Below are 8870 nucleotides of genomic sequence, written 5' to 3' on the forward strand. Positions count from 1 at the left end.
AGTTTCCTGTTAATGCACAATTTGCTGTCTGATATAATTTAATTTAGAAAGTAAGCTCAAATAACATGAAACTTCTTCAAATTTCTAGCAGTTAAGTCAAACTGGAAAGGTAAAAATTGCTCTTCAAGGACTTAAGATTTACGGTTTTTAGATTAGAAATGCAGCAGCCTCCGTTCTCCAATGTAAGGCAAGGCTAGGCATATGGCTGAAGCAGCAGTGCCTCTGACAGCTCTGTGGAAAGCTCCATCTGCAAACATGTAGGTAATACATAGCAACGCCCAGGACCAAACCTAATTCCTTAGTTCTGGAGTTTGGACTTGAAAGGGAGACCTCCCAAGAACAAGTTGTCTTACATAATTGCTTTGTTTCTTTGGCATACACCCTAAGAATTTAATTTACCAACCTAGTAATTTAATTTTTAGAATGTCTCTATGCTGTAACTCTGACACACACCATAGAAAATGGTGTAGGCCCACTTGTGCTATTTCTAGCAATCGGGTTGTCTTGCTTGAAATCTGTGCCTTGGAGTTTTTCCAACTTCTTATGCCTTGTGGTGTGACTGGGGATAACGTTCTCGCTCCACTTCAAGCTGTGCTGGGCATCAGGACCTGGTACAAAGCCACAGGCAATGCCCTTCCTGGGAGGGCAGCTGAACTGGTGTCACAGGGCTGGGACCGGCTGGGACAAGAAAATAGGGTATGTTCAGGGGCTCAGCCAGCTAGGCTTAAAAAAAAAAAAAAAGAAGAGGGGAGGGATGTCTGCCTACACAGGAAGTTTTGGGTGCCTTTGAGCTCCAAGGTGAGTCAATTTTTAAATGCATAGATTCCCCAAAACATGGACAAGAAAATAAAAGCTGTTGCAGCCTCATATACTGCTACATAAATGAGCCCCAGAGCATTTACTTTCCAGGCAAACCAAAAGGTTGGAAATGTATATAGCTAAAGTGTGCATTGCTCGAACTTATATGGTCTTACAAGCCCTGTACTTGAGACCACTTTTAAAAGAAAAAAAAAAAAAATATAGCACCACTATGTGCAACCTTTGTGCTTCAAAACCTTTAAGATACAAATCACAATCTGATTCCTGGTGTTAAAAAAAACCACCCAACCAAAACCAAAACAAAAGTCAGTAAACATAAAGCTCTGCCTTGGAAGTGTCCACACGGCTGTCAGGTGGTTTGCTTGCCTAACAACAAGTGAGTAGCACTATTTAGCAGAAATTGTCCCAGTAAGCAAACAGCTGCACCAGACAAGCACCAAGAAACTCCAGCTACGCAGAAGCACGATTTGAACCTAAGAAGCGAGCCTACCGAACACAGTGCGTCCGCTGACACCCACAGAAGGCTACAGAAGGCTACATAAGGCATGTGGTTTGAGAGCGAGTCCAGCATTTGAAGCTGGTACAGGAAGCCTGCATGACTAAATTTTTTTTTTTTTTTAAAAGGCTGTATTTGCTTTTATAGCAAAAAAGTAAATCGTGTTAGAGCTACAAAGCCTGGGCCTCGGAAAAGGCTGTTCCCCACGATGCACGGACTGGCCCGTGTCAGTTACCAGCTGGGGAGAGGGGGGTGCCGGGCTGGAGCCCAGTGCTCGGATGAGCAATGAGACCTTGGGAAGGGTGGAAGGGTGGTCGAGCACCCAAGGGATAGTCCGAGTGACCCCGCTGTGTTCCAGCAATGCCCACACCCGTGTGGCTGATATGACCTGTCATCAGGGAGCTTGGAATCCTGACCAGGAAAACAGGGAGGGGAGTTACACCGCTTCTTAGATAGTATGGAGGAAGAATGTGCAGCACTTGGCAACCAGCTGTAAGCTGCTACAACAAAGAAGGTGGTTTTGGTTTGTTTTTTTTTTTTAATTATTTAAAAAAAAAATCAGGTGAAGGAGGAAGCGATCCAAGAGAGACAAATTGGTAGGGCACACAATAGCCTAAGAATGAGCAGATAATAGAAGGCAATGGCACTGAATTAGCCAGTGGAGCTGAGATACTGTGGTCACCCTTCTGAAAACAATCTTACATAAAAATAAGCAGAAAATAAATGACATGATAATGTGACTCTGCAAGTTTAGCTTTAATATATCCATCATGTTAAATTCTATGTTCCTTCAGCAAGACACATCACCCAGCAAGGATGTTTTCTTTCTTTCTCTGTCACAGGAAAAACACTGCACTGGAAAAGGAGGGTAGTTTGGAAATTATTAAAAGCAAGAACTAAAAATACAGTGGTTTTTTTTTGTTTGTTTGTTTTAATCTTTCTTCCAAAGCAGACCCTTGGCAGTTAATACATGTAACATCTCCTTTATAAAGGGTTGTCTTTGCAAAAGTAGCCAATTTTGTGAGGCAAGACAGAAATGCCTTCCCATGGGCCATAGTCGGAAGGCTTGAAAAATCCGTTCAAGATACTTGGGATATGACAAAGTCTGATTGCTGTAATTAAATGTCATGAAGTGCAAGATGTAAGTTAGCTAATAAACTAATATTTATACACAACCTAGCAAAAAAGGGCTGAATCTCGGAATTACAGGAAATGGGTAAAGAGTCCAAGATGGACAAGTTTCACAGTTTGAACAGCCAGAGCAAAACAGAAGCTCAAGCACAGAGAGCACAATGGGATACGCAGTTCAAAGCCTGACACTGTGAAGTGAGGAGGCCAGGCAGTTTGCTGCTGAGTGTCCATTTAATACATGGACTGGCACTCAGATTAATAAAAAAGAAAAAAAAGGGAGTGGGTGGCACTGAGTTGGCCTCAAAGTTTTAACTCCGCTTTTGTTACCAACATTCTCGTAGTTCCTGTGTTTGTTTTTCTAGAGCATTTGTAGCCAACAGCGCGCTTCAGACCCTTTGATCAAAATCAGCTTTAAAAGCATGCTCAGGGTTTGGGGCAGTCATTTAGATGCAAGCACTGACTATGATTCAGCCAACAAAAGAACAGTTAGGCGCAGGCCACCCATACAGCTTTTCATATTAATGAGCACAAATCCTTTAGTCTTGCAAACTGGGGTGTCTGTGTGGGATTTTTGCACCTACAGGCTGAAGTGCAAGGCTCGGGAAGTCTACACAGCACTATGGTAATCAAGAGAACACATGGTGAGACATTTGGCATCTTGTCTATAGAAGTGCCTCGACCCCTACATTTCATTAGGGGACATTACAATTTCTTTTAGAGCCGCTAAGCCAGCTGGCCAAAAATTGTTCTTTTCTGACCCACTGCACACTGACAGGCAAGTTAGTTAATTGAACAGAAATTCTCCCCCTTCATTATCTCTGAGCATCAAAGGAAAGAACTAAAAATAATAATAATAAAAAAAAAATGTGCCCAGGGTAAAATGTTTTTCTAACAGCAGCTTTCTAAGCTTGACTCAACCAGTGCTATCAACACCAATTTTAAAAATATTTTTACCTCCAAAAGTCTTGTGCAAAATTAAGTGTCACGTTATCTGCGTTCCATCAAGTGCAGGACAGCTGTTGCTGCGCAAAGGCAGGTGCCAGGGTCAGCACCCAAAGACAGTTACCCTTTACCTTCAAAACTGGTTCTGCCTTCCTGAGAAGTTCAAAGGTTCATCTTTCAGAAGTCCTTGGAGCTTCTGTAGCTGAAACCTGGCTCTTGGCCCACACGTGGGTAACAACTCAGCTGCTGTGGAGCGCCTGTGAGCATTCAGCTTGGTGTCATCAAATGTAGCCTGCAGAATCTGAGTAGCATCTTCACAAGGCCAACACAAGACTGTAAAAGAAAAACCAGGCACTAGACACCAGTTAGATGGAAAAGGTAAGTTTTGGCTGTTTGAACTAAAAAAAAAAAAAAAGTAGGTAAAAAGTCTCTATTGCAAAGAGCAACCTTTCCTACAAGGATTCCACCAGAAGAAAGGATCCAGGAGTTAGAAAAACGGCTAGTGCCCACAGCAAAGACAATTCACTGTCTTGTAGGCTCCATAAAACACACGAGTGTGGAATTAATCCTGACTGCTTCCAAAAGCATTTCTCTGTAAGAAGCACTTGAGAAGACCGGCACTAAGCAAGTGTTCTGCAAGTTACAGGATAACGTGCAGCAGGAAAGTTGTAAAAGATGAGAGACTCTGGCAATCACAATCAATCTATTATTTTCTGCTTGTAAAAACTCCAGTGAATCTCAGTTGGTTCTGGGCAAAAAGAAACATACGGCAAACTTTTCAAAGTACATGTTCATAATGAAATGCAACTTTGCCTGTTACTGTTGGTGGCAGAACATGAGGTTATACACTGACCACCTCCCCAGGGCACACTCCAGGCTGCTGTGAGAGCATGCAGCTTTAACTGGCTCGTCTCAGGTCCCCTCTGGACCACTTCTCTGGTATCGCTTGCAGTCTGTGAGGTAGCTTTTTTGTCTGACCTTGGTAACTAAAGCTGAATGTCACCAGCCTCTATAAAGGAAGATCAGGCAGCCAACAAAGCCGGCTTTACAGAAGAATAAGCCAAGAAGGATCTATACTTCCCTGTCATATTTCACTATAGGCAAAGGAACTAAGAAGCTGGGCAAATGAAGGGGTAAAATTGAAGTATGGCCAAGGTCTTACATCCTAAGATGCTGGAGTCTGAACAGTTCTGCTGTACACGGATCTCCTTGCTAAAACTCTTTGCATTCAAACTCCCTTTCTCAATGGCAGGACTGAACAGGCTTCAGGACCATATGTCAGAGCTTCAAGTTAAAAGCTTTGCAATTAGTTAATTTTAACTGATCCATTACCAGTCTGTGTGGCTGTTGTCACAAGGAGCTCAGGTGCCTTCTTGTAGAGACCAGAATCAATGTGCCGTTTGTCCCAGCTCCATCTGTCTTGTGACAGCACTGGCTCCATGTTAGCATGCAAAGCATTCTCCTTCCATTTCTAAATGAAAATTGAATCCCTTTAAGAAGCCAGGCCAAAATCACCAGTGAGAGTCACAAAAAACATTAACCAGATCTAACAACTACCATAATAGGATCTTAGCAAAGTCCAGACTTCTATAAGTAGCCTTTCCATTTGCTGTGTTTGATACACATGAATGAGAACAAAAATCCATTTTGTAAGCAAGCTGCTCACTCTAGTACTGAGCTGTTATTTAACATTCAGGCACTTACAGCATACTTGAGAAATACCTGGCAGGGGAATTCAATTTCATATTTATGTCACATTTCTCTGCAGCGATATAAAGGGTCTGATGCACTTCACTGTATTTCATACACAGTTGCTAATCTCGCAGGCGAACGTGGACCACCCCTCTCGTCCACGTGACTCAATGTCAATATCCTCCTCCGTAAAACAAGGCTGAGAGGACAGACCCAGTCCAACTCCTAGGTAGTTATTTATCTTTTCCCAACGGTAAGAAGTGGGCTGGCTGTACAGAATTGCCAGAACAGCAAGAGCTGTATATCATCTCAAGAATAATATTACAGCATAGTGCTTTTAGAAAGCAGAAGCTCTCCTATTGCTTCTAAAAATACAATCATTAGTATTAAACTCTTGGGGCCAAGAGCCCAGGTGTCCCGAGGAAGCAGCGTGTGCACTGCAATCATGGCAGGAATATTCATCATCACAGTTGCAAAACAGAGTTCAGCTTTCTGCAGTCCTCTGACTACCCACTGCTGCAATACCAGTTAGATTTTTTTCAGACAAAACTATCCTTCCTAAACTACAAATTAACTCCCTCTATCTGTTATTAGCCCTGTACTTTCACTGTTTTACCTAAAACTGTACAGTTAAAGGATAGCTGAATCAGTGCAGAAACTGTAGGGAGATACTTTAGGAAACCAGAAGAATTCCAAGAACTTTTCTGCCTCCCAAGGTATGGTGTTACAGAAGATGGTCAAATTCTGTGTTTGAGAAGAAAACCAGCATGGTTAAAGAGGCAACATATCAAAACCAGACTGTTTCAGAATGGGATCCTAACAGTTTTCTGGTTTTGTTCCACCTTTCAGGTAACATAAATGGTAAGTTCAGAATCAATATCTCCATTACCCAATATAACGCTGGTCATGCCCGTGAGGTCCCTGCTTGAGCTTTTCTCTCAGCTCCATGGCTAGCACTGATGCTACTCAGCTATTGGTACTGCCAGGCTAGTGTCATTCAGGGTAAGATGTCAGCTCTCTTCCCCTCTCTCATCCCATCGGTAGGTGCCAATGGTCAATACAATGTATTAATCAACTGCTACTCCCACACCAAATATCACAGTCCCCCATTTAGTTCAGTTCAGTAACTCTGGTGTCGGTCATCACCTGCTGCACTGTGAGCTTGCTACCCCTTTTTCAGCTTGTCAGCTTTCGATCCTGTACTGCCTAGGTTCCCCTCCTCTTTTTTGTCTCTTCGGCAAAAGGCACCAGCTATTAGACTGTACTGGCTGGCTTCTGTTACTCTCCATCAGTGAATGTTCTCTGCTCCTTCATGAGAAGATATATTCTCCAGCATCATGGATCAGGAAAAAGAAAAAGCACTTTGTTTTCACTAACCATTTCACTTCAGCTATACTCTAACCTCTTTGAGAAACTACTTTAATTTGTACCAAAAAAAAAAGATAACTAAAGACAGAAAACTAAATGAACATGTATACATCTTGCAAGATATGATAAGGAGCCTCCAAGCATTCAGCTCGTTCCACTCTGTGCTCTGACTGTGTTCGATTAATTTGGTAGAATTTACTCATCCTGCACAAAAAAAAAAACCCTGTTCTATCCCTTTTAATTCCTCATCTTTCCAATTCTAATAACATACACATTTTCTTCCTAACAGCAGATCATGTGTGCTTGAGTATGCACAATGCTGAAGACTGCTCAAAACAGGGAATTGTAAACTAGTCAAGTTGTAAAACGGCAGAAAACTACAAGCTAAGAAGTAAAGAACAGGAGAAGGGAGAGAGGACGCAGGGCAGAAAAAAACTGACAAGAGAGTAAGCACAGTGGTGGAGAACAAACACCCCATAAAACGGTAACTAGAAACCATAAATAAAAGATGGAGGAAAAATAAGCAGTGAGGGAATTTGGAAACATAAAGGAAGACTGCAACTAGATTGGCAACTCATGAAGAACAGCCTGGAACGCATCCAGAAAGCATTATGATTTTTCTGACACTAGACCCCACCTGGAAATGTAAAACAAAGCACTCCATAGTCTATTAATACCTATTAATATCCAATTAATATTGGCAAATAGGTTTTCTGTATGTGTTCAGGGTAGAATTTGTGTACCCAAACAACTTATCACCTGGGTGAGCTCGGTGCTGATGTACCCAAATTGCAAATATAGGTGTCATCCTCAAAAGAGCTGCCTAGACTATACCCCTCAAAAGAGATTTCCCTATGTTAAAGCAGTCTACCTCTTTCAAGTCTCCTAAAATGCTTGAGTTCACTTGGGACTGTTCATTTAAGTTTTCTGATACCTTACTTCACTCCTCCAGACGTGCCTCATCAGGCATCTGAGGGTGCAGGTTGCTTTCAATGCTGCTCTTAAATCCAGGAAATACAAATCCATGCAGTGACAGCCACATACTCTTGAATTTTGCAAAGAATTCCTTACAGGCAGCACCCACATCCACTGGGTCAAATGTGGCTGACAGATACTCATAATAATAAGTGAATTTATTCTTTGGTTCCTACAAAAACAAAGAAATTTTTTGTTGTTGTTGTTAATGTGAGTTCCCCCTTTGCTGGGAAAGGAGCTTGTAAGGTACAGAACCAGTATCATTTCTTTCCTTAAGACTGCAAGTAATCATAGATCAAAATGATAAAAAAAATATATATAATGAAATGTTTTTTAAAGTTTAAAAATTTCATGCTATTATGATCCAATAATGGATTAATGACAAGTGGCATAATGGGATCTCTGTAAAATAATTACAGAGATAAATATCTTTAATATTATTTGTGCAAAAAAAGAACTGTAGTTCCTACTGTCTTCATGGTACATCATGAACAGTTTTCACAGAGCTACAGCAATTTCCACTAGCTGATAGGAAAATAGCATTTGTTATTAAGATTCAAGCCAGCTATTCAGACAAAAGCAGATAAATGTGATTCTTCAAATGTGTTCCTAAAAGTGTTCTTCAAATCACTTAATATTGCATACACTGATGCTGAAATTACTCAAATTCTCCCACTTACAAATGTGTTGAGGACAGAACTGGAAGCAGACCAGTCAAGGTCTGCACTCAAAATGACAGCCCAAGTCATGCAGACAAGACAACTTGACAATAACGAACAGCATTAAGAGCAGAATTTTACACAGCAACAAAGAATACCTCTCAGATTGAGATCCTTTTGGATCCCAACTTCCCTTCCTATGTGCTAACATGGACGTTACTAGTGTAAAACTGTTTCATTCATCTCTTTTTTAAGCACTACATAGACCAAGCCAAGATCTTCCAGTTACGTGTCTCAATTTACCTTTTCCTGGTGAAGATGCTTCTTTGTGAGTTCTGCAGAATTCAGGCTCTGAGAGCTGTAGTTAAAGACAGATTTGCCATCAACAGGAGAAATCCTGACAGCTTCCAAACTTTGGCTTTTTCATCTTTCCTTTGAGTTGGCATATAGCACCAGTGTTAGCCTGCAAAGAGAGATTACACGTGAGTTCCGTCCAAATGGGGAATTCAGAGTGTTATGAAAAAATTATAAACAAGCAAATGATTCTATAAACATTAAAAAAACCCAACTTTAACAAAACCAAAAACCCTAAAAAAATTTATATATTCCACAAAAAGACTTTATTAAAAAAAAATAGCACTATTTCACCCTTGCACATGATATTCTGCAAGGCTAATGGCAGCAGACTGGAGGCAAGCACTCACCAGAGAATGACTGCCTTCTACTTACAGATCTAAACAGTTGTTCTGGAGTGCTGATGCTGGATGTCTTCAAATGAAATAAGATTA

This window comes from Cariama cristata, unplaced genomic scaffold (genome assembly GCF_000690535.1).
Source record: "Cariama cristata isolate BGI_N322 unplaced genomic scaffold, ASM69053v1 scaffold9606, whole genome shotgun sequence".
Classification (NCBI taxonomy): domain Eukaryota; kingdom Metazoa; phylum Chordata; class Aves; order Cariamiformes; family Cariamidae; genus Cariama; species Cariama cristata.